Raw genomic sequence first — 26624 nt, forward strand, 5'->3', positions numbered from 1 at the left:
CTATAACAGTAAAGGAAATATTTATTGCCACAAGCATCATGATATCTCTATTAAGCCTTGATACTGAATTGAATGTGTTGAAATAATCTGATTGGTGGTCATATTTTTTTGGTTTATAGAGACACAGGCTTTTGCAAGTTAATACAGTATTATTAATTTGAAATTACAGACATGATTTAAAATAATTAACAAAAACTGAATCCTCTCAACAGATTTTCTTCCAAACTTTACTAGTGTTTAGTTACAATTAAACAACATGTATATGCTAATTACCACCTAGTTACTTACATGTTGAAAGATATTATTACTTTTGCTTGGCCACCAAGAAAAGAAAGTAGCACTTTTCAGAGCAGGAAAGAACACACTCTGATTTTGCAAAAAGCTTCAGTAGATACTTGCTTTCTATTGGCTTAGCCCCCAAAAGTTCTCTTGCCAAACTAAAAAATTTACATAAAAAACCCCTCAATTATAAAATTGCCATTTTCATATATTGTTACGCTGTAACATTTCCATGGTAGAATAATGGGTTTTCCCATGATTTACCATCTTCCTAACATAAAATTCTCTAGTGAAGTTTACTGGTAGCTCTTTGAGTTGAGTGTCTATCAGTATTTCAGGACAAGGAGATGTCTTAAGTCTCTTCAGTGGCACCAATGTTCCATCAAGTTCTCTCATTAGATCCCTAGAAATACAAGTTGGTCCCAAAGAGTATGGTGACAGTGCTGCTTAAAATCTCTTCGTACCACAATATCAGATTTCTATGGTATATAAATGAAATGCAAGAGGAAAACTGCCTTCTCACTAACACCAACCATAGATGGGGATGGAGCCATCAATACTTGCTGGCCGGCCCACAAACCATAGGTCTCAATTATTTTGGAGTTACTATTTTTATGATGTTGAATTCCAAGGCAAAAACAGTGCTACCATTTTTCAACCAGATTTCTAATACCACCCACAGAGTGGGTGCCAAATAAGTGTTTACGGAATGAATGAATGAAGTAACAGTAGGGCAGCTGATATTAATGGGCAAAGTGTTGTGCAAGGTGCTGGATGACAGAAAGAGGAAAAGACATGGGTACAAAACTGGTTCAGGTGTGGATCCTGTGACAGTTAACTTTATGTGTCAACCAGACTGGGCTAAGAGATACCCAGGTCACTGGTAAACATCATTTCTTGGGATGTCTGTAAAAGTATTTCTGGAGGACTTTGGCATTTGAATGTTAGTAGATTAAGACGATCACTCTTATCAATGCTGTGGGCATCACTCCATCAATTGAGAGCTTGAACAGAACAAAAGGTGGAGGAAGGGCAAATTTTTTCTCTCTGTGGAAGCTGGGACATCCATCTTCTCTTGCCCCCAGTCACTGGCACTCTTGATTGTCTAGACCTTTGGACTTGGACCAGAGCTTACACCATGGACTCCCCTCATTCTCAGATATTTGAGTTTGGACTGCAATTACAACATCGGCTCTCGTGGAGCACGAAACTTGTAGGTTGTAGGACTTCCAAGATCCGTATTCTGACCCCATAATAAATCTCTTTCTAAATAGCTCTATATACCCTCTTGCTTTTGTCACTCTGGAGACCCCTGATAGAGATCTTGTTGATAGATTTAAGTCTAGTAAAGGAGTTGACATCTGTGTAGCACTAAGTAGAATACAAAGTAAAATGCTAAATTGTGATGAGACAGATATGAATGAATTTCAAGGGCAACATCCAATTAGGGAAGATGGGAGAGAGCGGGGAGAAGGAATTCAAGGATAATGATCCATGCACAAGGTGGCACCTGGGGTGGGAAATGAGAGGTTACCATTTGACCATGTGAATAGAGGAAAAGCATTACAAATGGAAGAAACAGCATGATTTAAAGCACAGAATTAGACAAATATTGACTGTGTGTGTAAGTGCTTCAGGGAGTAATTAGAGTACAGTTTGATTGGAATGCAGGACCAGATAGAATACTAAGCAAATTAGGTTGGAAGTTTTGACTTCAGTAACAGGTTGATACTCAACAATGATCCTGATTTTCCTCATTCATTAAATGTGATGCACCACTTCATCTCTTTCCATACTGCAACTAAGAAACCCTCTGAAATGTTACTGAATTCTTTTGATAAGAAAATAATATCTTCTAACTGGGTGGTTTTTTTGTTTGTTTTGTTTTTTAACATCTGAAGGTCTTTAGTTAACATGGATCCTATGCGACATCATAAGGACATCGCCCTACTAGGATGATAGTTTGCCTGTCCCTAAATTCCCATCTACTACAGAGCTTCTTCGTAATCAGGTGGACACAGGAAAGTCCTCTGGCACTGTGGACACACACAGCTATTGGCTCCTACAACCAAAGAAACAGTCTCATTTCTCTTCTGCTTCATTTATACTGTTGACATCTCTTTCCGGTGATTTAGTGTGTGTGTGTGTGTGTGTGTGTGTGTGTGTGTGTGTGTGTGTGTACCTTTAATAGTTCCTGTTCCTCATTGCCTCCAGAGTGGTTTTTAATTGCTAATGCCACATCTACTGCTGATTGAGGGGCCTGAGGTTACCAGAGGGCTGGTATCAGGTAAGAGGCAGTTATTATTCCAATTGTACTCTAATAGTGTACCAATTTTACTCTTTGTATAATAACAGCTGTATTGTTACTGTAATTATTTTATCTTCAAATGGCCCAGGGAAGAATATAGGATATGAAATATAATCCTTTTGTGCAAAGAAGAGGCAACTAGCAATCAGAGAGGTTAAGTGAATAATTCAAGACTGCTCAGGTAGTGCCAAAGCAGAGATAATAACAACAGTGAGAACTAGCCCGGTGGTCTGCCCTGTTCTTGGTAAGTTACAGAATATGCACCTGTAGGTCAACTCTTGTTTTACATTTTTTTCACTGCAAAGGTAGTGACATATGCAAAACATTTTTATATTAACTTCTTGCAATCCAAATGGCACACGACAGGATCTGAATCTACTTCTCATTTCTTACAATACCATGCCTTCAATTAAAAAAATACCCTCTTTACTGAAGTAGCTTCATGTCCTGAACATTTCAGTGTGGTCCATTTCTGGATCAACTTCAAAGGACTGAATTCAGACCTATCTTCAAGCTGTGGAAATTCAGTTTCTTCTCCTTTTATTTCTTTTTTGAAATTCCTCTGCTGGGAATAAATTAAGTTCAGTCTAACCAGGAATATATCCATATTTGCATCCTGAAAATCAAGCAAGAACTTGCAGGAACATAGCATTGATGAATGTATCACTGTTGAGATAGTTCTTATACAATGAAGCAAAATGAACTGTCGCCAATAAATCCCTTCCATGGTCATCACCCTTCCATATCTCCCCAATATGGGGAAGTGTCTTAATGGATGTGCATGATGAAGTTTGCAGGCTTATTTTCAGTCATAAAGAATAGTGTACCAGATGCTCCTGGTACACTGAATTTGTCACACTGTAGACAAGCTAATATCATTATGTGAGACCACAGGGGAAAAAATAAAAGATTCACATTTAATCCATATTAACTACCAGGAGACCCATCAAGGCAGTTGGGCTAGCTCATGATACAGCAGGTTCTAGCAAATTAGCAGCCCATAACAACTTAGTTATAATGAGCTGCAAGATCTTACACCATAAGCTCAACTCCATTAAAGTGAATTCAAGTACATGAATTCATGTACAGAGTATAACCTTAACATCTGTCTGTGCTTAGCCAATATTTTGTTTATGCCTTTTTAGGAACAGCCAAATTATCTTTGTGTCCCCTGAAACTGGGGAACTGTAATTTCCATCAGGTGCAGTTTTTACCTGATGGAGAGGGCAGAGCTAATGAATACCAGCGTTCCTGGCTGCTGAACCAGGCAGCAAGCCGCTAGGATTCCTGCAGCTGTTGGGCACATATTAGGTCCGTTTTCTCCCAAACACTTTTCCCTGGCTATTCAAGTGGGAAAAGCAGTAGTCCAGACAGAAATAAAATAGTCAACAAGATATGCATATTTAATAAATACTGCAGAACTTGAATTTAGTTAAGAAAAATGAATTATATCCTACTAAAGGCAGCATGGAGAACCTTCCCATTTTGATAAACTTGGGCCATTATTTTCCTAGAAAAGCAATGTTCTCCTTCTTTTTCCTACTCCCATTCTGTCTTATGTGTTTATTTACAAATTACAGTGACTGCCCATTAATATAGCCTAAGATTAAATTAGCCTTCATAACTTTGCCAAATAGTTTCCTGATTTGAAATCTGAATTAAACTAAGCCTTTAGTGCTTTTATCCTAAACTGCTACAAAACCAGACTTCCATACATGTTAGATCTCTGCGTTTGATACCTTTGAGCCCACAGACAAGGGTAGACATGTCTTCAAATTTTCAACTTTTTGTTTTATCTCATATTTTTTCAGGATCTTAGACTTTTCTTGAAATCTAATTCTGTACAAAATGTATGCATATTTTATTAGCCTTGAAAACCTACAAACTCTATAAGCTTGCTCTGAAGACATCAGCCCAGCCCAATTCTTTGATTACAGCTTTGAAAAGAAAGTACATAGCTCAGTGCTTTCCCACCAGTCTCCCTTCCTGTTGATAACTATCGACTAAACAGTGAATCCAAAGGGATATATAAGTGAATACATGCCTGGTACAAGTCGCTGGCATACAAAGATCAACATAAGCCTTGGATAGTCTTCTAGTACCTAGATGCAACGCACTGTGATCTCGACATTGTCTCATTGGCCCCCTAGGTGCAGAATGCCTGGAGGTAATTACGTGCTCATTTACAAATTAGGAACAATCATTCGTGACTGCGTGATCATCTTTATCAAGGATCTCAAATCTGGTTATAATCAAGACAGGAGGGTCCTACAAGGACAGACGGCTGAGCTGGAACAAACACTCCTATTTCTCATATCTCAGCTTCTGAATCTGAATGATTGTTCACTTCCTGACACTGCTGAGCCGTGCAGCTCAGTCATAGCAACACTGCTCTGAAGCGGGGTGCACAAGGCAATTCCCTGGGGTGGGAGAAGTACAGGTGTGAACTTATATTTTAAACTCTTGTCACCTCTCTCACCTCTATGATATTTTTATCGTATTTTGTAACACATGAATTTTTATACAGTCGTACATTTACATCACGTACAAATAAACAGACATACAATGGATGTTCTTGCTCGAAAGTGTAACCGATTAGAGGAGTGAATTAGCAAAGGCTGGAGATCCCTGGGTGAGAGACACACACACAGGCTCGTCCAGGGACCCGGATGAGAGCCCATCTTAGTTAATCTTTGCTCCCCAGCTAAAAGTTGTACCCCTACCTCGGCACCAGGAAGCCCCTACAGGAGAGATAATAAAATCCTATTCATTTGGAAGGGATCACAGAGCTGAAGACTCTAATTTTGCAGGTAAGGAAACTCAGGTGCAGAGGGATTAAGTAAGTAGAGATAGCAGCTTCACAGCCCTTCCAGGACACACCAGGGAAAGGAAAGAAAATGAAATAAAATTAATACCAGAGTTGGAGCTGATTCCACTCAATAGCTCTTTCTCAAAATGCATCCCAATAAAGCAGTAAACACACAAACAAACCAAAAATCAAAAGCAACAACAGAAAAAGAAGAGTTGGGAGGTGGCCTCACCTACCACCATCTTTGGCAGCGCACTCAGGCTGACCGACTTTCCGTGACCCCACCATGCACAGCGCAGCAGCACCAGGCCTGGACTTTCTGACCATCAGCTGCATGGCTTAGGGTAACACAGTCACCTCCTCACTTGAAACCCCTTTAGAATTCTGCCTTCAAAAGCCGCGAACATCTACATTGTTCTAAGATGAATAACACATTACCAAAAATAACAAAATGCTTACAGCCCAGGAGTAGCCACTGATCATCCTGAGCTGGTGAAATGGTGTTCCATGGACGGAGGAAGAAGTTACCATATGAAGTTATGCTTCGTGAATGACATCCCAGGGCACCTGTGCCAAGGTGATGAGGGTCACTCTTCTGATGGAGAGAAAGTTATGCACCTAGTATGCCTACATTTTCTTAGAGTCCTACGATTGGAGCACACTGGGGTCAGCATATAAATCTCAGCCTCTGGCCCCCAGGCCCATATTTTTTCCTGCTACCCCAAAGCTAAGAAGCCTGTTTCATACCTGGTTAGATACACTATGAATTCTGTCTCCACTGAAAGCACATATTCTCAAAGTCACCCCAAGGCATCAACATCCCCTATAGACAAGGATGGTAATAAACTTGTTGACCTGGCTTCCTTTTAAGAATGAGAGTAAAGAGAAAGTTCTCATGGAGCACTGCCCAGGACAAACTTGTCGGGTCTCACTGGGTTGGGCAGAGCCTCTAGGTCACCATAAGGAACTCCACTCCCACCCTGTAGTTCTTTTGAAGGGAGGGGGAGTAAGAGTAACAGTAGTCGGTCATTTGTCCTCTGGCCCCAACTAGAAGGGCAGCTCCACAGAGGCAGTGGTCTTGTGGTTCCTCATTCCTAGCGTTGAGGACAGGGACTGGCGAGTAGGAGAGGCTCAGTCAATAGTGCTAGATAGTAACTGTGTTATGCCATTTAATTTAGAACAGCCTTAGGAGACGCTCTAGACATACCAGCATCTGCGGGCTTATCGCATGGGGTCACAAGGGTGCACGATCAGCCACGCCACACAATGGGTGCAGATGAGAGCAGCGAGGGGAGAAGGAAACTGAGGAAAGGCGGGGACATCACCAGATCGGGTGCAGAGTCCTTTCCCCCCCGTCTGCCTCGGTCTCTGTGTCTCGCTCGCTCTCTCCCCCTCCTGCGCATGAACAAATACAGCATGGCAGAGAGTAGGACTGGAAAAATATGAGATCGTGATCAACCAGATACCACTGACCCCTTCAATCTCTTATCACTTTGAACCCACGAGTTTCCGCTGTGGCAGCTGGGACTCCCCCAATCTCTATCCTGCCCCCCCCCCCCAATTCTGGGCAGGGAACGCTCGGCTCCAGCTCGAACTTGTCTTCCCACCCTCCTCACTCACAGCCAGTTTTTGCATCTGTAAGATCAGACAGGGGGGGTTCTCAAATACCCCTGGGTCCATCCAGCAGTCCTCTAGGGGCCCTCTTAGAATTGCAGATGTGCAGCCCAGCCTCTGAGACTCTGGGCCAAGAAGCTGCCTGTACAATCCGTGCTCGAGCTGATTCAGAGAAAGGTACCCCTAGCACACCATTCCCAATCCCTGAGCTCTGGGCCCTGCAGGATTCTGCATGAGCACACTGCTGAGCAGGTCCATCCGTGGACAGTAACAGGGAGAAGAGCCTGGAGCACCTGGCGAGAGGCGACCGGCAGAGAAACCCAAAGACGGGGATGCCATGCAGGGACGGGGGCTCTACAAAAAGGCAAAAATCAGCGCGGAATCTAAGGGAAATGTTTAACCTCAACAATGCCATTGGACGAAGGATGAAGGGGAGGGAGCTACGGAGTTAAGCAGATACGGACTCAAAGTCTTGCACAGTTTTCTTCTGTGATCTCAGACGTACCACATAATGAAATAATTACTCCTCTTAATGTTTCTCATCTATAGTCCAGGGACAATATCTACCACATAAGGGTTTTGTGAGGATTGAATGAGATGTTGTAAGCAGATACTAGCTGCGTTCAGTAAGTCTATCAGTGATTACTTCAGAGCAATAACAAATAAAAGGCCCACGTGTATTTATTTTTTATTTTTTAAGATTTATTTATTTGAGAGAGAGAACGTGAGCATGAGTTAGAGGAGGGGCAGAGGAGGGACAGAGGGAGAGAATCCTCAAGCAGACTTCCCACCGAGTGTGGAGCTCAATGCGGCCTTGATCTTAGGACCCTGAGAGCATGATCTGAACCGAAACGAAGAGTCAGACCTCAACCAACTGAGCTACCAGGTGTCCTAGGTTTATACATTTTTATTTTCATTTTTTAAAAATATTTATTTATTGGAGAGAGAGAGCTCGTGAGCAGGGGGAGGGGAAGAGAGACAAAGAGAGGGAATCTCAAGCAGACTCCCTAGTGAGCGTGAAGTCCTAGTGAAGTCCTGTGTAGGGCTAGATCCCCCGACCCTGAGATTATGACCTAAGCTGAAATCAAGAGTCGGATGTTTAACTGACAGAACTACCCAGGTGCCCCAGGTTTACACATTTTTAAACAAAAGAATTCAAAGTTCTTATTTAAGGTCATATGCCTAGAAATTAGGTAAGTCCCTACAAGGGAAATGTATGGCATTTGGCAGTATTTATACACTACATCTGCCAAGTAGAAGCCAGAATATGCCAGAGTCCACAAACTAATGTCCAGTCCACAGCAGCATGAGGGCCAACAACAAAACGGTCCAACAACCCCTGGGCCTATGCATGTAGCCACAGCCCCACAGCTCACTCAAAGTGTCCCTCTATAAACCTTTGTCATCTTCTCCTCCATATTTATGGTTTCTGTTTTCTGGCGGAAGTGCTGTGTGATCAGGTGAGTACAGCTGAGCCCCAACCTTAACACCCACATTTAACTGCTCTTCCGTTTCAACACTGAATATAGTCTCTCTCACAGAAACTCTATTTAAACGTTGACGGAAATTACCAGAAGCTGGTTCAGAACAGCACGCCGGCATGAAATGAGCTGAAGCTGAAATTCACAAAGAAGGAATGTGTGAATGATGTGGAAGCCATGCAGCAAAAAACCCTATTTGGAATTACCCTCATGGGAGGCCCAGGAAGCCAACTATTACCCTTACATGCTACCAGCAGCTGAGACCTAAGGAAACACAAAGGCTCCAACAACCATCTCTTTGCTTCATACAGAAATAAGGAGACAACTGACCAATGCTTATGATTAGTTTTTCATCTTTAAAAATGAGCCAGTAGTATTGAAAGCCACAGAGGAACTCAACACGTTCATTCCTCAAGGAAGTAACTCTCACATTTAAAAAAAAATATTTGCACGCTGGAGAAGGTTACTGTGCAATTAGCCACACTGTAATGTTTATTAAATTCTTAGAGCTTGTGAAGTTTATTTTTAAAACTCTAAGTGCTAAGTTTAATTAAACTTGTCAAAGGTAAGAACAACTTGACAGGGTAGAGGCGGGTGACTAGCAGCACAACAGGCAAACCTGTGCTCACCGTTGTGATGCGCTCCAGGTGAGCCAACGTCACGTATGGCGACAGCATGAGACTCCGCCACGGATGTAATTTCTATGGATTGGTAATTCTCAGGATCCTCAAAATGCATTCTGACTTTTGAGCAGAACTTCATTTAACAGAACTGCTGACTGAATATGAGCACATAAATAATCCAGGTCACAGTGTCTCTTTTCTCATCTTGATGAACATTACGAGCACAAAGAAATAGATGATACTGTATTTTAAAGATTGTGTGTAATTCTTTGCGTGTTCCTTACAAAATGCTTTGGAAAATATGCAGATACATCACAGAACCTCAGAGACAGTGGAGCACCACAGTAGGAGCCAACACAGTTTACAGTGGAAGCAACAGATGGCTACTGAAGTACAAGGTACGGGTCAAGTTTCCACAGCTAGAGGCAGGGACACCCCGGGCTTTCTCACTATGAATCTATCTGATGCCACTGACCATGGAATAGAAGGGAAATTCTCAACGCCTCTTTTGTGATACTTGGCTGAGTGTTGGGACACAATCAATTATGAGCACAAGTCTTGTATCTGACCACTTTCTCTCACACTTATGTTAGAATATTGGCTTGCCAGTGATAAATTAGAGTATTTTCTACTTTGTTTTTACAATCCGCAAAAACAACAACATAGTAGAACACTGTTTGGCGCCAGACATCTATACTTAGTTCTTCATTTTTCCCTTCCATAAATAAGGCAAGCATGGGTGTAGGGGCTGGAAATCCCTCAGTAAAAAATAAAACAGACAAAAATCCCTGCCCTCGTAAAGTTTATATTCTGGCAGAGAAAATGGAGATAGAACGAGATGGACCAGTGTATTACTTAGAGCACTGCCTGTGGCAAAGGCGCTGGAGAAAAACAATGTGGCTGGGGCCAGGGGTGGGGGTGGGGGGGTGCTGGGTGGCTCAGTGGATTAAGCCCCTGCCTTAGGCTCAGGTCACGATCCCAGGGTCCTGGGATTGAGCCCCACATCGGGCTCTCTGCTGAGGGGGGAGCCTGCTTCCCCCTCTCTCTCTGCCTGCCTCTCTGCCTACTTATAATAGTCAAATAAATAAATAAAATTTAAAAACAAAAGCAATATGGGGAGGTCATTTCAATACGGTGATCAAGACTGGACTCATTGCCAAGTTGACCTCTGTGGGAGGGACACAGAGGGGAGGGGGCGTGTGCCTCTGTAGGCTGGATGAGAGCTGAGGGGCTGCTGCACTGTTTTCAGCAGAGAAAAATGCCAAATGAAAGGCCACATGCCGGGAGCATGTTCTATGAAAAGCAAAGTGTCTGCTATGCTGAGGAAGGGGCACGAGAGGGAAGACTTCGGAAATGTGGGGGAGACAGGGTGGTGGGGGCACTTCATCAGGGGGCTTCAGAGACTGCGTGGCTTTGCCCTGGACTCTATATGATGGCATTTATGTTTTCAAAGACATTCTCTGGCTGCTATTTAGAAATTATCCTTATAGTCACTGTTTAGCAGTTACATTGTGCACGTCCCTTAACCGTTCTGCATCTCAGGCAGGCAGGACGAATGGCCGTATCTGAAGGCCCCGTATAGCGCACGGCACGCGGCACAGCGGCACCCTCTCACGGCACTGCGGCACCCTCTCCTCGGCCATGACTCCGCTAAAACAGGTGTTCCACTGCATCACAGTTAGGAGTTCTCACATCTGTATCCAGACCAGACTTTTCAGTTCATGGACTCCAGGGAATACCTCTTTCCATTCTGGTGCGTGGCATACAGTATTTACTATATGGGAGGGCCTCAACAGGGACTTGCTGAAAGTAAGGTAAGACAAGACAGAAGAATTACAAAAGAGCTCTAACTCAGAATTCACATGTTAACAAGCTTCTCATAGAAACACAAACACAAAGCCTTGTTCCTAAACCATTTGAACTGGAACTTTTGGTCAAACGGATTAGCTGTAATTTTGTGACCTATCAATGTAATCCTGAGTTGGGCCAATCCTGGAATTGTCTGGGAATGTGTGTGTGTATATATATATTTTTTTTTTCACAATTAAAACTATTCTTCTCAATTGTGTGCATAAAACTTATGAGTAAATAGTCCAGGAGACATTTTGCAATTTGGCCTTTGAATAGCCTCAAAGTGCATATTTCTTTGAAATCACGTTTTGTTTGATCTCTGCTTATGGTTTAGGATGGCCCCTGAAGGAAATGATTTACTAAGTTGTCAGATGCATTCGCATCATATAAATACCAGGATCAAAAAACAAATTTAAAAATAGTTTAAATTTTCTTCCCATATAAAATATTTCTATTTAACCAATGTGAAGTAATGGCAACCATACCACGGAGTTGGGTAACTTGTTATTTGTTTAAAAACTATTTGGGTCACATGCATATACTGTGCCCTCTGGTTTGACAATCTGATGTCTCTTGAATCCATGACAGCAGTGTTCCACAAAGGGTGAGTGCCTAGACACTGTATTCTCCAAGTGAAGCTTCATGGCCATTTACCTTTACATGTAGGCAGTGTTCCTAAAGAACGATCAAGGCATGGGAAACATTTTCAAAGGTCAAAATTTTCTTTAGTATCTCTTCTCAGCGAATACCCTTGAGTTTTGCCTCCATCACTTAAAAATGAAAAGATTTCTTAGCTTTAATATCAAAATAAAATTTTATATTTTAAAATTTTAAATAATGAAATAATTAAATAATAATAATAATTAAATAAATAATTGATAGTGAAATAATGACTAAGAGGTGCTCCCAGAGTATTTTCAAGTCTTCAAGTCTTTGTCGGGTTCTCTAAAATAACTCATACCTATGCAAGTCAATTAAAATATTGAAACACGTGCCAGAACATGCACCTGTTAAAAATAAAAAATTTCTTCATGTCAACTTAGTCATTATTTGCCCTCAGCATCTGAGCTACAAATTCATTCAAATTTCAAATAACATTAATCAAATAGAAATTCTATCTTGTGATTGTCACAGTTAAGTCGGAAATCATTCTGTCACTCTTACCAACCGTTTGAAAACACTAAAAATAAAAACCTAAAGATTTCGAGTCCTCATTCCATTTTACTTACAATGCTACAGAGTACGCCTATCTCATCAATATATAGCAATCTAACAGACAATTCCCAGAGACTGCCACCTGTTAAATCCCCCAGCTTTTGGAAATCAATTTGTTTTTTCATCCTGTTGAGTACACAAATATTTTCCAAACTCGAGCGGCGAAAGAGGTGAAATCTATGAAGTCTTTGTAAATTTGGGTCAATGATTCTCTCAATGAGTTATGTGAATAAAAGCAATCTGGAAACGCTTGTATGGTAAAGGTTTTCTGTAATTATGGGATTTGTGCATCTCATTTACACCATTTAGAATGATCAAAACATGCAATTATTGCATTCCAATTCTAATACAACGCTCATCACTGAGAACCAAGTACTCTGTTAAGATACGGAATGCAATGCAACAAGTTAGCTGTCCAATACACTGAATTTTTACTTTACACAGTGACACTGGCTGGATGATGTTTATGCCTTTACTACTTTCAACAACTAATTTCTTCCTGAGTGAGGTTCTCTATTTAATTGTGTGTGTGTGTGTGGGGGGGGGTGGCGGGAAGCAGCCCACAATTTCCAAGTCAACTTTAATTACTTAATTCTCAATTACAAATAGGTATTGACATGGCTAAACGTAACTTTCATGAAATCCAAAGGATGTATCTACGACACACCAAGTTTTACTACAGAGAATTACCAAGCAGTTATAATGCTTGGCTAAGAGAGAAATGGCACATGGATCCTTAGCACAGCGTCCTGTTGAATTCGGTCACTTGGCTTTTACGATTTCGACATTAATACACTGAAAAAACTGACTGGCAACCCTGAGACCAGAAACAAAGTCCCCCCGGGGTTTTCCACCCATAACTCCCAACCTACTGCTTAAAACTTTAGCTACAAATCATCACACAAACAACATCAAGAGTGAAAGCATCGAAAAGACAAATGCGTCCCATTTTCACTTTGTTTCTCCTTTACCTGGGGCGACCAGTGGTCCTTAAATACTGGAGACTGCGGTCCAGGCCAACAAGTGGACTAGTCACAAAGATGAAGGGTGACTTTCCCCTCCTTCCGGGCAGCGGTTCCAGACGCTCCCCCCAACTGCTCCTCCCTCCCCGAACCAGAGCTGAAAGGAACCCCAGAGAAGCTCAAAAATCATGAAGGGAGTGGAAGACCGGTCTCAAAAAAGTCAGGATGCCGAATTCTCATAGTTTAATTTCTTCTTTCACTCGCCAAACAGTTGCAGAGAAAGCAAAGCAAGACGCATCAGAAACACCACAAGCCTAGTGGTAGCGGTCTTAGAAGAGAAAAGAATTGAGTTCAGCCAGGCACAAAGGTCTCCATGGCAACGGTGAATTTAGACCCCCATCGGCATTATTTATGCAACATTTCATCACAAAAGGACCCTCCCACTAGCCTGCTTAGCAAATTCTAGTTTTCTGATTTTCCATTCCTTTGCCCTAAATCTGTATCTGGATCCTTAGCTATCCATGCCACAACGTTAAAGGGGTGGGGGGGGGGAGAGGAAAAAAAGAAGAAAAAAAACCCCATAGAATCATAAAATTAGTCTCAGACTGAATCTAGACTTTGTTTCCTTGGTGAATTCAAAGGCAAAGAGATAGATTCGAGATTGCTTAGAGTTCATACTCAAAGCTGGTCTAGTTTTTATTTCAAAGGGACAGTTTGAAAAACGTAAGTTTATTCAAATTATTTTATTTTTGAAAGGAGATTGCAACTCGAAAGAAGTATAAAATATGGCAAACTCTAGCACACCTGAAGGCTTACAGGAAAGAGAACTTGTCCAGATGCTGACTTTGAAGCTAACTTTCATATGCTACTGTCCACCCCTACCCCGCCCAGCCATTGCACTACCTCGAAAAACTCCTTTGAGCCTTTCACTTGATTCTACTCTAGCCACGATTTCCATGTATTTTAAAGACATTTTTATCAGCTGTGTGTCCAATGGACCATAGGTCCACATTTTATAATTAGATGATCTAGGGTAACTTATTTAAAACAGACTTAGCACCCCAATGTAATGACGTACTATATTAACAAGATGTTAACCACTGAAGAAGTACTTTCTTCAATTCTAAAACAATATACAACTATAATTGTTGGGATCCTTCTTGATGATGTTGAAAGGAAATGCTGGGAGTCCTCGTCTGAGAAGAATCATCTTTGGTGTTAGCTCAAATAAGAGCTAAAGAAGGTGACTTTTAAAAACTAGTTTTTGATTATTTTTAAAACAGCATAAGCTTCTTATTAAAAATTTAAACTTCCTACTTTCATAAAGGGCAGCTCTGATCCCACACCCTCCATACACCAATCATTTTTAATATAGTTGTATGTCTAGACATAAATCATGCACTTTGATCTTAGTCTTGATTGACTCAATGTTGTCCTTAACACAGTTTGCAAGGATGGCTCACGGATGCTGGTATTTTCTGTCAGTACATATTTGATAAGATTTTCTGTTGGGTGCAACATAGGCAAATATCCATACCTCCTGGGGGCATTGTTCTCCCAAAACTGGGTATTCCTGGTGCCTCTGGAAATACCATTGACCTTCATTGACCTTCAGGAGGATGCACCCTAACTTGCACAACACATGGCCTTATGTAGATGGTTATACAATTTTTGTGAATGCATCATTCAGATAAGCTCTGACACTGAAAACTGAAGAAGAGAATTAAAAAGCAGGCTAACATGACTCTCTTTTAAGAAAAGAGTTCTCCAGGCAAGAACAACCACCACCCACATGTTGGTTCCCAGTTTTCTCTCTTCCACATCTATCATCTTTTTTTGTTGCTTTTTTTGTCTTTTTACCCTTCTCTTCTGTTCTATCTCCTCATGCCAGTTCTCTTTATTTCTGTAATATTGATGCTTCTCCATGACTTGGATGTGGTTTCATTGAAGCGGTGGCTTTACGTTTTCCTATTTTTCCATCAATGTTGCCCACTCTTATTATTTCTTTCCTGATGTCTTTGTCTTATCATTTCTTTGATTTCATTTTTTTTCCATGATTCTAACTTTCTTCAGGCTATAAAAACATTACGGCTAATGTTCTCTTATATTACTTGGGGGTAATATAATTTTCCTGGAGTTACACTTTCTCTGCATTTTGTATATGACTGGTATGTTACTTTCTCCTCTTTCTGATTTCTTTTTTTCCTACTTTTTTTTTGTGACAGTGTCAATCTACTGTCTTATATTTAAAATCTTCAGTTTATTATTTCCTTGGGAATTATGACAATGCACCTTGGCTTGGCTTTTGCTTAATCACAGATTGAGGAGAAGGGTGTGGAGTGTGAGTGAAGTGAAAGTTAAAGAAGCAATGCTTGAAACATCTCCCATATCAACATGATTCTCTCTTGTTGGAGCTTGTCCTCCACAGGACTTCCTGTTTCTCTGTGTCCCCTCATGTCTTCAGAGCTCAGTGTTTCAGGGAAGGTCTCTGAGTCATGGCCCTTTCTTCCCTGCTTCTCTTCTTCACTTCCACTCTTCCATATTTCCCTCCTTCCTTCATCTTTTTTAAAAATGAAATTTGTACAATGTATGATATCTGAAAAGTGATAGTTACATTCTGTGTCCCTCCTTTATATGAATTTGTGGCCAGTTCTGTTCCTACCTTAATTGTAAATGGAACTATATTACTAATGTATTGCATTTTTGTTGATTTTGCTTTTTCCAGAAAAGCAATAGAATAAACTAAATGTTGTGGAATGGCTATAATTAATAGTTTAAACTAAATTCTAAAAAGGCCTAAATATGAGTCTTTCACAAAATTCAACAGTATTCATAATTGAAAAAAACATCTCTGCAAACTAGGCATAGAGAGGAATCCCTTCAATTTGATAATGAAAAAAAACCCTCCTAAAAATTACAGAGTTAAATATTGAAAACGTTTTTTAGAGATGTTATTCACTGCTATCATCACTCTATTTAACATTGCACTGGAGGTCTTCAACAATAAAGTCAAAACAAAAAGCCAATGTATAAACACATCAATTTTTTTTCTGGTATCAACAATAAAGACATTAAACAACAATAACATTGACAAATAGCAGAGAAAAATATCCAATATCTAGAAATAAATCCGTGTGAAGTTAATATAAGACCTCCTGTCTAAACACTATACAACACTATTGAAATTAAAGCAGACCCAAATGATGGTATTGCAGAAATATACCATGCTATGGTTGATAGATTAAGTATTGTAAAGATTTCAACTTCCTTGGGTTAACTGAAAGGTTTAATAATACTCTAATCCAAACCTGGATTTTTTTCTGGGCTGGGAGGGGCTGAGATAGTAGATAGTGAATTCTAAAATTTACATGAGGGCGTCTGGAGGACAGCTGGTTAAGAGACTGCCTTCAGCTCAGGTCATGATCCTGGAATCCCACGATTGAGTCCCATATTGGGCTCTCTGCTCAGCAGAGAGTCTGATTCTCTCTCTGACCTTCTCCCCTCTCATGCTTTCTCTCTCTCACATAAACAAAACCTTAAAAAATAAATGAAATAAAATTTACATGAAAATGCAAAGGGCCAGGACGCCTGGGTGGCTCAGTTGGCTAAGCAGCTGCCTTTGACTCGGGTCATGATCCCAGCATCCTGGGATCGAGTCCCACATCGGGCTCCTTGCTAGGCAGGGAGCCTGCTTCTCCCTCTGCCTCTGCCTGCCATTCTGTCTGCTTGTGCGCTCTCTCTCTCTCTCACTCTCTCTCTGACAAACAAATAAAACCTTAAAAAAAAAAAGAAAAGAAAATGCAAAGGGCCAAGAAGAGCAAGTGGTCTTGAAAAAAAGAAACAAATCTAGAGACTGATTGAACCTGTGAGATAAGAGGGCACATTAAAAAGCAGTAGCAGTTAAGACCACAGAACATCCATATAAGAAGAATCCCACAGAACTTAGATCAGGAGAGATTATTACACCAAATCACATTTTTATCTAATTTATGAGAACCATGGAAGTGCCACACAGTGGGAAGATGGTACTTTCAGCTGGGTATCTATCTGGTGAAAAAACGCACCTTGACTCCATCTCAAAAAATATACAAAAATCAATGCCATATGGAGCATTAGTCTACAGGTAAAAGATTAAACAGTAAAGCTCTGAGAGTAAAACAGGGAACACATGAATGGCCTTAAAGAAACCAAGGCTTCCTTATGCAGGCTGCAAAAGTGCTAGCCTTAAGAGAAATTAAAAAGGTATAAACTGGGCTATAGTGAAATTGGAAAATGCTGCTTATCAAGATGCCTTCGAGAAAGTGAGGGGGCACTCGTGGGAAAAAATATTCTCATTCTTTACGTGTGTCTGTATTTATCTATATCTCTATACCATCATCAAAAGTCCCAAATGCAGTATATGATAGGCAACCTAATATTAAGAAGCTCAAAATACGTCAGCAAGCACTTCACAGGAGAGGCTATCCACATAGGCAATAAACAAATAAAAACATGATCAACTTTATTACTCATAAGGGATACGAAATTTAAGATGTCCATGGAATACCATTAAAATGGCACAGAACACACATTAGAATGGTTAAAGCAAAAAAGAGAGAAGACAAAGTGCCAAAAACTGACAAATATCAGGCGTTACCAGAATTTTCACAGACTGTGAGTGGAAATCTAAGACAGCAAAATTAATTTGATGCCTTTCAATATCTTCTACAGCTCTTCACGTGCATCCTCTGTGTCTCAGAAATTCTATTTCTAAACAGAGCTACCATATGACCCAGCAATTGCACGACTGGGTATTTAGCTTAAAGATACAAGCGTAGTGATCCGAAGGGGCATGTGCACCCGAATGTTTATAGCAGCAATGTCCACAATAGCCAAACTATGGTAAGAACCTAGATGTCCATCAACAGATGAATGGATAAAGAAGATGTGGTATATATACACAATGGAACACTATGCAGCCATCAAAAGAAATGAACTCTTGCCTTTTGCGACAATGTGGATGGAACTACAGGGTATTATGCTTAGTGAAATAAGTCAATTGGAGAAAGACAGCTTTCATATGATCTCCCTGAAATGAGGAAGTGGAGATGCAACATGAAGGGCTTGGGGGGTAGGAAAAGAATAAATGAAACAAGATGGGATCAGGAGGGAGACAAACCATGAGAGACTCTTAATTTCACAAAACAAACTGAGGGTTGTTGGGGGTGGGGGGGAGGGGGGTTATGGACATTGGGGAGGGTATGTGCTATGGTGAGTGCTGTGAAATGTGTAAACCTGTCGATTCACAGACCTGTACCCCTGGGGCTAATAACACATTATATGTTAATTAAAAAAAATTAAAAAGGAAGAAATTCTATTTCTAGGTATACACTCAACCGAAAGGTGACCATAAGCACACCAGAGACATCTGCTCTGATGCTCATACCAACAATATTCAAGTCAGCCCCAAATGGACATGACTAACACACCCTGGAACAAGAATAAATGTAGTATGGCCTCTGGGCACAATGAGATACTAATCAGCAAAAAAATATGAACCAATAACCAAACACAGTATATAGCTGAGTCTTACACACATGACCTTGAGCAAGCTGTACTTCATGATGCATGCACTTTTCTGATTGTTTATTATTCTTAAGAAACAAAGTCCTAAATTATTTTCAGTCCTAGATATCAGACATGAATGAAAACAGGGACATTATTTACCTATTAACGTTCTTGAGTCTAAAATAAAATACCATTTCAAACTCATGGGTTTCCAGCAATATTCTTACCAATTTATTTTAAAATGAAAATATAAACTTTTTAAGTCTTACAAAATAAAAGCAGAACTAAAGAATGAAGAAGGACTCACTATTTGTTGCAGTCTCATCAGTTTTAAAATAATTCACTACGTTGTGCCCTTCTACACAAATGATCTAATCTCTTGGGCCAAACAGAAAGAAACTTCATTATAATACTCCAAGAATTTTGATGTTCTGGCCACTTTTGTTTACTAATACTGACAGCAAAATAAAAGAATAAGTAGCACTAATTAATATAGGAAAGCTTTAATATTATAAACAGTGACAGATTTTGTAGTGATTTCCAAGTAAATATAATACAAATAGTTTTACGCTTTCTGTAAAACTATCTTTAGAAGAGGTTTTGTTTTGTTTTGTTTTGTTTTAAAGACTTGACTCTTTCCTAAAATTCTGGCTTTTTACTTTCTCAGAATCTGCATTCCAGTATAAAACTCTGTAATTCTATTTATTATCCCTCCGGACTCTAAGGTATAAAATTACAAATGACTGACAGCCAAATTACCAAGTTTGCCTTTCAAGGGGATGGTGAGGCTTTAGCACAAAGATCTATCTGCAATTAAATAGTTGCCAGGAGTAATATTTTTAGGGCCAGCTCAGCTTTTTTTCATTTGTAGTCTGCAGTTATCTCGGCTGCCCGTGGCCAGAATGGATGGCAGGACATATTAGGGGAAAGAGGAGAAAAGAAAGAGGAAGCAACTCAAACAAACAATGCTGGCCTTTTGCCTAGGGCCCTGGTAGTGACAGCTACTTGGATGAACTTGAAACTCCGGGCTTCCTGCTGTTTCTCAACCATCGCTACCTGGTGTCACACACACTCAGAAGTAGGACACTGGGGACTGGAGGCTGGAAATGCATGACATCATAGACAAGCTCATGATCGCGAATCAGTGTAAATTTGACCTCTGTAACTAGGAATGTAGGCTATATATACTAAATCCCCTAATAAAATACATCGTGTTCATTATTTGTCCTACTGGGATATAACCCTCGAGTTATTTGGGACCTTTCACACTGGGCAAGTCACATGTCTTCCTTCACTCTGTGCCTTACGTTAGAGTTCATGCAATGAGGGATTAAGAAGACCAGAGGATTTTCAGGGGCAGTGCTCTATCCTGGCATGAAATTAATTTCACTGTATTCAAAGCACTCCTGGTTTCTCAAATAAGACACACAGTTGACCATCCGGGAAAGGTTCAGCAAGCCCTTTGGCATTCCTAATGTTGTCCAACTATCAATCCATGAAATCTGTCTGAATTTATATTTTTGGCATAAACAAAGCTTGGAGACAGGAATCCCCAGCTACTGAATGCACAACCGCAAAGACTCCAAAAGAAATGAATTTAGACCACGATTTTTAATGCATTAATTAATTAGAGGCGGAAACACATCTGTTCTATAGAACAGTCCTAAAATGCCACAATGTGTCAGTTTTACTATGAATATATGCAATTTCTAAGTAATATGAATAATAACAAGCCCAGAATTCTCATTTTTAAATGCAGAGTTCCCATTTTTAAAGCGGTCTCTCACCTTCTCTTTCTCTCTCTCTCTCTCCTCTCTCTCTCTCTCTCTCTCTCTCTCTCGCTCACACACACACACACACACCCCTTGGAAGAACGCAACATTTTAAATTACAAAAAAGAGTCTTTTCATGGCAGAATGGACGTCTATCATGTTTTACCCTTTACCATATCTCAAGCGCATATTTAAGACATTCTCTTCTAAGAAATAACTCAATTTATCTGACTACTGAGACCACTGTATCTTAATCTCCCAGTATTAAGAGTAGCATTTGTTGCGATTTTTTTGCATAATTAGCTTCCGTCTTTAGTCGATATTCTCCAACATTTATGTAAAGTGGTGATCATGAATAATACTGTGTCAAAACAGAGTGGGCCCTGTTTCTTGGGCGGACTTGGGTATTACATCATTGCCCTAGGCTGAGGTGCCCAAGGAATACCAACAAGAAAACGCGCATGACTAAGCATTTTAAGTTCTTCCCACAATGTGTTTGGCTAAGACACTACCCAAAGAGAATACTTTAAAAATATTTCTTTGCAATAAATAAATAAATAATAAATAAATGAAATAAGGTTCAAAGAAATTGGAGGGGTACCTTTCAAACAAAGGAATAAATTCTTGCAATTATGCATCTCAATATTTCAAATCAGAATTTTATAGACATTTTGGTGTAATTTTTCCCTGTAGGATACATTCTCCCTGGGTATTAGCACACATTCCTACCTTTAACCTGGAAAATTCTGGATTCTCTAACTTAAGATTTAAGTTGTATCTTGGAAAGTTAAGATATAAAGGCCAACGGGCTCTATCATGGGGCTAGGGATTACACACGGGAGAATTGGCTCAATATTCTCAGTATTTCCATAATCCAGGAGGCTAGTGTCCTCTGTGCTCTTTGTTTGCTAGTTAGTGTTTGTTGTTGTTGTTGTTTTATTTTAACTGAAACACTTCACTTTTGGTCAGCATTCTTTCATGAGTTGTAGTATATTTTATGTTCCATTTCTTCATTACTACCTAAGAACAATCTCTAAAGTCATTGTTTGTCCTATGGTGGGATTGGATGCCTGTGGAGCAGGGGAGGAAGCTGGCTTAAACGAGTCCAGGCTGACCTTTGCCAAAAGGACCTTGCTTGTGGAGATTATAACATTTCATATTAAACTGATGAGAATCACAATAGAATCAGTGCCTTGTCATTTGTTGAAATAATACACTATCTTTTGAAAATTTTGAAGACTCTTCTACAAGATGTTTTGAATACGTTGCTATTTCTGAGGGTTGCCTAAATACTAGGATCAGAAAAGGAGGCCTTGACTGTTTTCTACAATTTCAGCTGGTTCTAGAATGGATATGGTGTTTTTTGAAGTAAGTGTTTGTCAGGATGCCTATAAGCTTTGCTTATACTTCTCTAAAGCACCTAAGTTCCAAGGTTTCTCTCTTCATAACAGCAACCAATCTGGCATGAAACGGTTCCCTGATACTGAAAAACTGAGGCTCATCTCGCTCTGTCAATAAACGTTATGTTCTCTCATTCTTGCTTGAATTTCAAAATTTGGCCTCCAAAAATATGTTTCCCTCAATCCACAACTGGACTGTGGAATATTAAAAAATAATAATAATGCGAAAGAGACCAGCTGGCATTTTCTTGGGTAGGTAACTCACCACTGAATAACAAGAACTCAACTTTCAGCACCCGTGAACCTGCCTTTGTCCATATACTCGAGTGAGGAGGCTAGCTAGCTTTTTTGTTGTACCAAAATGGCAGCTTAAGCATAGAGTGGAATCTTGCAATTGCTTCTGCACACTCAAATGGAGCAAGTTGCTATCTCATTTTAAAGATGAGAAGAGACATTTGGAATTAAGTAATTCCATTAAGATGAAGTAAGATGAAGTAATGTGCCCCAAATCACACAGATTTTAAGTATTAGAATGTAGGTTCCAATGGAAAGTTTAACTTCAGAACTTGTGTTCTTGGGGCACCTGGGTGGTTCAGTTGGTTAAGGGTCCGACTCTTGATTTCAGCTCCGGTCATGATCTAGGGTCCTGGGACCCAGCCTTGCACAGGGTTCCATGGTCTAGGGGAGTCTGCTTTTTGGTCTCTCTCTCCCTCAGCCTCTCTTCCTGCTCACATGCTCTCTCTCCTTCTCTCTCAAATGATTAAATAAACCTTAAAAAAAAAAAAAAGTACTTGTGTTCTTAACCCCTGGAGATCCCTATAACATTACAAGGTTTTAAGTTTGTCTTTTGGGGTCATGTGGCACAGCCATAGCACCGTCATTTTCTGAGAGGGTTTGAATAGCTCTGAAGAATCAGAACCTCCCCCACCCCACTTCCTACCAAGAAAGGAAGTTCTGATGAAAAACACTAGTTTCCCCAAATTCGTCCAGGTTCCTAGGGGGGCCAGCATCCCGGGGCTGCCCCAAGTCTACTTGATCTACTAAGTAATCCCTGAACAACTATGGTTGTGCCTATCATTTTAAAGGTCATTAAGGTTGATATTGTATATAGACATTTAAAGATTCTTTTATCTGTTTGGGGAGCCTGTGTAGCTCAGTCGGCTAAGCATCTTCTCTAGATTTCAGCTCGGGTGATGATCTCAGAGTTGTGAGATCAAGCTCCACATTAGGCTCTCCACTCACCATGGTGTCTGCCTGGGATTCTCTCTCTCCCTCTGCCCTTCCTCCAAGGTTTCTCTCTAAAAATAAATAAACACATTTTTTAAAAAAATCTTTATCTGCTTACATTTGGATGAATTAGTTGTGCTTCTTTAAATAAAAGGAGACAAATATCACTTCCCCCTTTACTAAGACTCCTATATGAAGGTTTACAAGTTGATGGGAGAGAGGAATCTTCTATTACTTAGACTTTTAACACAAGAATTGAAGACCAAGTTGGGAAAATTGGACAGCCACATGCAGAAAAATGAAACTGGACCATTTCCTTATGCCATACACAAAAATAGACTCAAAATGGATGAAGACCTCAATGTGAGAAAGGTATCCATCAAAATCCTTGAGGAGAACACAGGCAGCAACCTCTTCGACCTCAGCCGCAGTAACTTCTTCCTAAGAACATCGCCAAAGGCAAGGGAAGCAAGGGCAAAAATGAACTATTGGACTTCAGGAAGATCAAAAGCTTTTGCACAGCAAAGGAAACAGTTAACAAAACCAAAAGACAACTGACAGAATGGGAGAAGATATTTGCAAATGACATATCAGGACTAGTATCCAAAATCTATAAAGATCTTAGCAAACTCAACAGCCAAAAAACAAATAATCCAATCAAGAAATGGGCAGAGCACATGAACAGACATTTCTGCAAAGAAGACACCAGATGGCCAACAGATTCACTCAGCATCAGGGAAATACAAATCAAAACCACAATGAGATACCAACTCACACCAGTCAGAATGGCTAAAATTAACAAGTCAGAAAATGACAGATGCTGGCAAGGATGCGGGGAAAGGGGAACCCTCCTACACTGTTGATGGGAATGCAAGCTGGTGCAACCACTCTGGAAAACAGCATGGAGGTTCCTCAAAAAGTTGAAAATAGAGCTACCCTATGACCCAACAATTGCACTACTGGGTATTTACCCTAAAGATACAAATGTAGTGATCTGAAGGGGCATGTGCACCCAAATGTTTATGGCAGCAATGTCCACAATAGCCAAACTATGGAAAGAACCTAGATGTCCATCAACAGATGAATGGATAAAGAAGATGTGGTATATATATACAATGGGATACTATGCAGCCATCAAAAGAAATGAAATATTGCCATTTGCGACAACATGGATGGAACTAGAGGGTATTATGTTTAGCGAAATATGTCAGTTGGAGAAAGACAACTATCATATGATCTCCCTGATATGAGGAAGTGGAGATGCAACATGGGGGGCTTGGGGGGTAGGAAAAGAATAAATGAAACAAGATGGGATTGGGAGGGAGACAAACCATAAGAAACTCTTAATCTCAAAAAACAAACTGAGGGTTGCTGGGGGGAGGGGGGGTCGGGAGAGCGTGGTGGGATTATGGACATTGGGGAGGGGATGTGCTTTGGTGAGTGCTGTGAAGTGTGTAAACCTGGTGATTCACAGACCTGTACCCCTGGGGCTAATAATATATTTTATGTTTATAAAAAAAATAAATTAAAAAGAAAAAAGAATTGAAGACCAAGAGCTGAAGAAATATCTCTTTTGTCACTATGACAATTGTACAGGACTTACTCAAAACATTTTACCAATAAGTGGCAGTTAATATTCATTAAGGACTGTCTTATAAACATCAAAAGTAAGTACAGTGCTTACAACAGCAACAAAAATGTATGGAACAATGTGCTTTAGTAGATCATGAGGACACAGTGATATTTACTAGAAAATGGATAAAAACAAAGGTTAAAAAAGAGAGGTTAACTTTCATGGCAAGTTCTTCCTTAAGCGGACATTTTATTTCTAGTAGATCTTGGGGGGAGTTTGCGTCTTCTCGAACTTTTTTTAGGTGTCAACATCTTTACATATACTAATTTAATGACATTTTTAATTTTTCATTATCCCTGATAAATGAAATCCTGAACTTGCCCACAGTAGTTATTACCAAACACAGCTTCCCCCTCACCCCAAGGTGATATGGATGGCTGGCAAAGGATTTTGGTTTTGCCTTTTTTTGTTTTTTTTTTTATTTCCACTAGTTCCTAAAATCCAAAATGGTTAGAAATTCTACTTATCTATGAGGACAATGTGTACCAATGTTGAGATACATGCCTGGGAGTGCAATTCAGTGATGAATCTGGGCAATGGAAAGGGATTCATGAAATATAATTGAAGGGCACCTGAGTGGCTCAGTTGGTTAAGTGTCTGCCTTCGGCTCAGGTCATGATCTCAGGGTCCTGGGATCGAGTCCTGCTTCAGGCTCCCCGCTCAGTGGGGGGCCTATTTCTCCCTCTGCCTTTGCCCTTCTCCCCAGCTGTGTTCTCTCTCCTCTCTCTCTCTCTCTAAAGTAAATTAAAAAAAAATCTTTTTTTTTTTTAAGAACTATAATTTAGACTTTCCACTTGGGTTCATAGGGCACAGGGTTTATTATTTTCGTGATGAGAAATGACACTTGGGTATGGCTATCCAATTTATTAGACTTACTGTATAGCAGGGGACCTGATAGGTATAAATTTCTTCTGATATTCTGATGACATTCTATTACCATTAAATTGATACTTTAAGTACATGCTACCATATTCCAAAGTTAAGAGGTAGCTCAAAATTCATCATTGTACCTACTTTCAGGAAATCTCAAATACTGGGACCGTAAATGTTCGTTATCCAATTCTGAAGCACAGATGTAAATATGAATCTGAAGGGGGAAAAAAAGACTTGTGACTGAGATATGTGACTCAAACTTCCACTTTTCTATCTCCCACCTCTATATTCCTCACTAGCATTGTTGGGTGCCCAAGACAATCACTGCAGTATTTATGGACTTAGAGAATTACTATTACATTAGAATATTAGTTTGTGGGCACAGTAATGGGGTGTGTGTGTGTGTGCGTGTGTGTGCGTGATTTAAATCAGTATGTGAAAAGCATTTTTTGCCACCTAAATTTTAAGCAACTATAAAAAAATCCATGTATAAAAGTACTGAATATTTTCTACAGTTATATTAAGTACATTGTGCATTTTATTTTTCTAACTTGAGAAAATATGTTGACAATTGACCCAATATGTGCACATATCTTTTAAAAGGAAGATGAGCACAGCAAATTGTATTTGAAAATTATTGGGCAGAACATTTCCAGACAATGATGTTAGTAATGAAAGGTTTGATCTGGAAGGAAATGTCAGCAATTAATTCAGTGGTAACAGCACAGAAGTCGAAGGTAATGAGGGTATTGGTGATAAGAATGCACTAAGGAACCACACTGTGAAGGCATCCATGAACTCCTGTCTCCTGGGGAGACTGAGGACTGGCAGACAAACAGGGAAGTAAATGGAAAGAATTGAAAGAATTCTAAATCCAACAAATACCACAAATCAGCTTGTGTAAAGCAGCAAGGACATTTCTCCAGGGTCATACTGTATGTAGAAATAGCGTTGATTATCTCATCCCTGACATGAAGGAATGACTGAGGAACACGAACTTTGTATCTACATGGATGGACAGGCGGACAAG

At 40.1% G+C, this 26624-nt stretch overlaps 1 protein-coding gene across 5 annotated transcripts in view; it reads right to left on the reverse strand.

Annotated features, from left to right (window-relative positions):
* The window catches only part of CTNND2 (catenin delta 2), a 902904-nt gene that overhangs the window by 585881 nt on the left and 290399 nt on the right, over nt 1-26624 (reverse strand). The window contains exon 1 of one of the 5 annotated variants that reach the window (XM_059416914.1): nt 13152-13272. The exons of the other annotated variants lie outside the window; for them this stretch is intronic. The gene's annotated coding sequence lies outside the window, so the exon portion shown is untranslated. Of the gene's footprint in view, nt 1-13151; nt 13273-26624 lie in introns of those variants that run through there. 5 annotated transcript variants of the gene reach the window in all.

The sequence above is a fragment of the Mustela nigripes genome, chromosome 12, assembly GCF_022355385.1.
Source record: "Mustela nigripes isolate SB6536 chromosome 12, MUSNIG.SB6536, whole genome shotgun sequence".
Classification (NCBI taxonomy): domain Eukaryota; kingdom Metazoa; phylum Chordata; class Mammalia; order Carnivora; family Mustelidae; genus Mustela; species Mustela nigripes.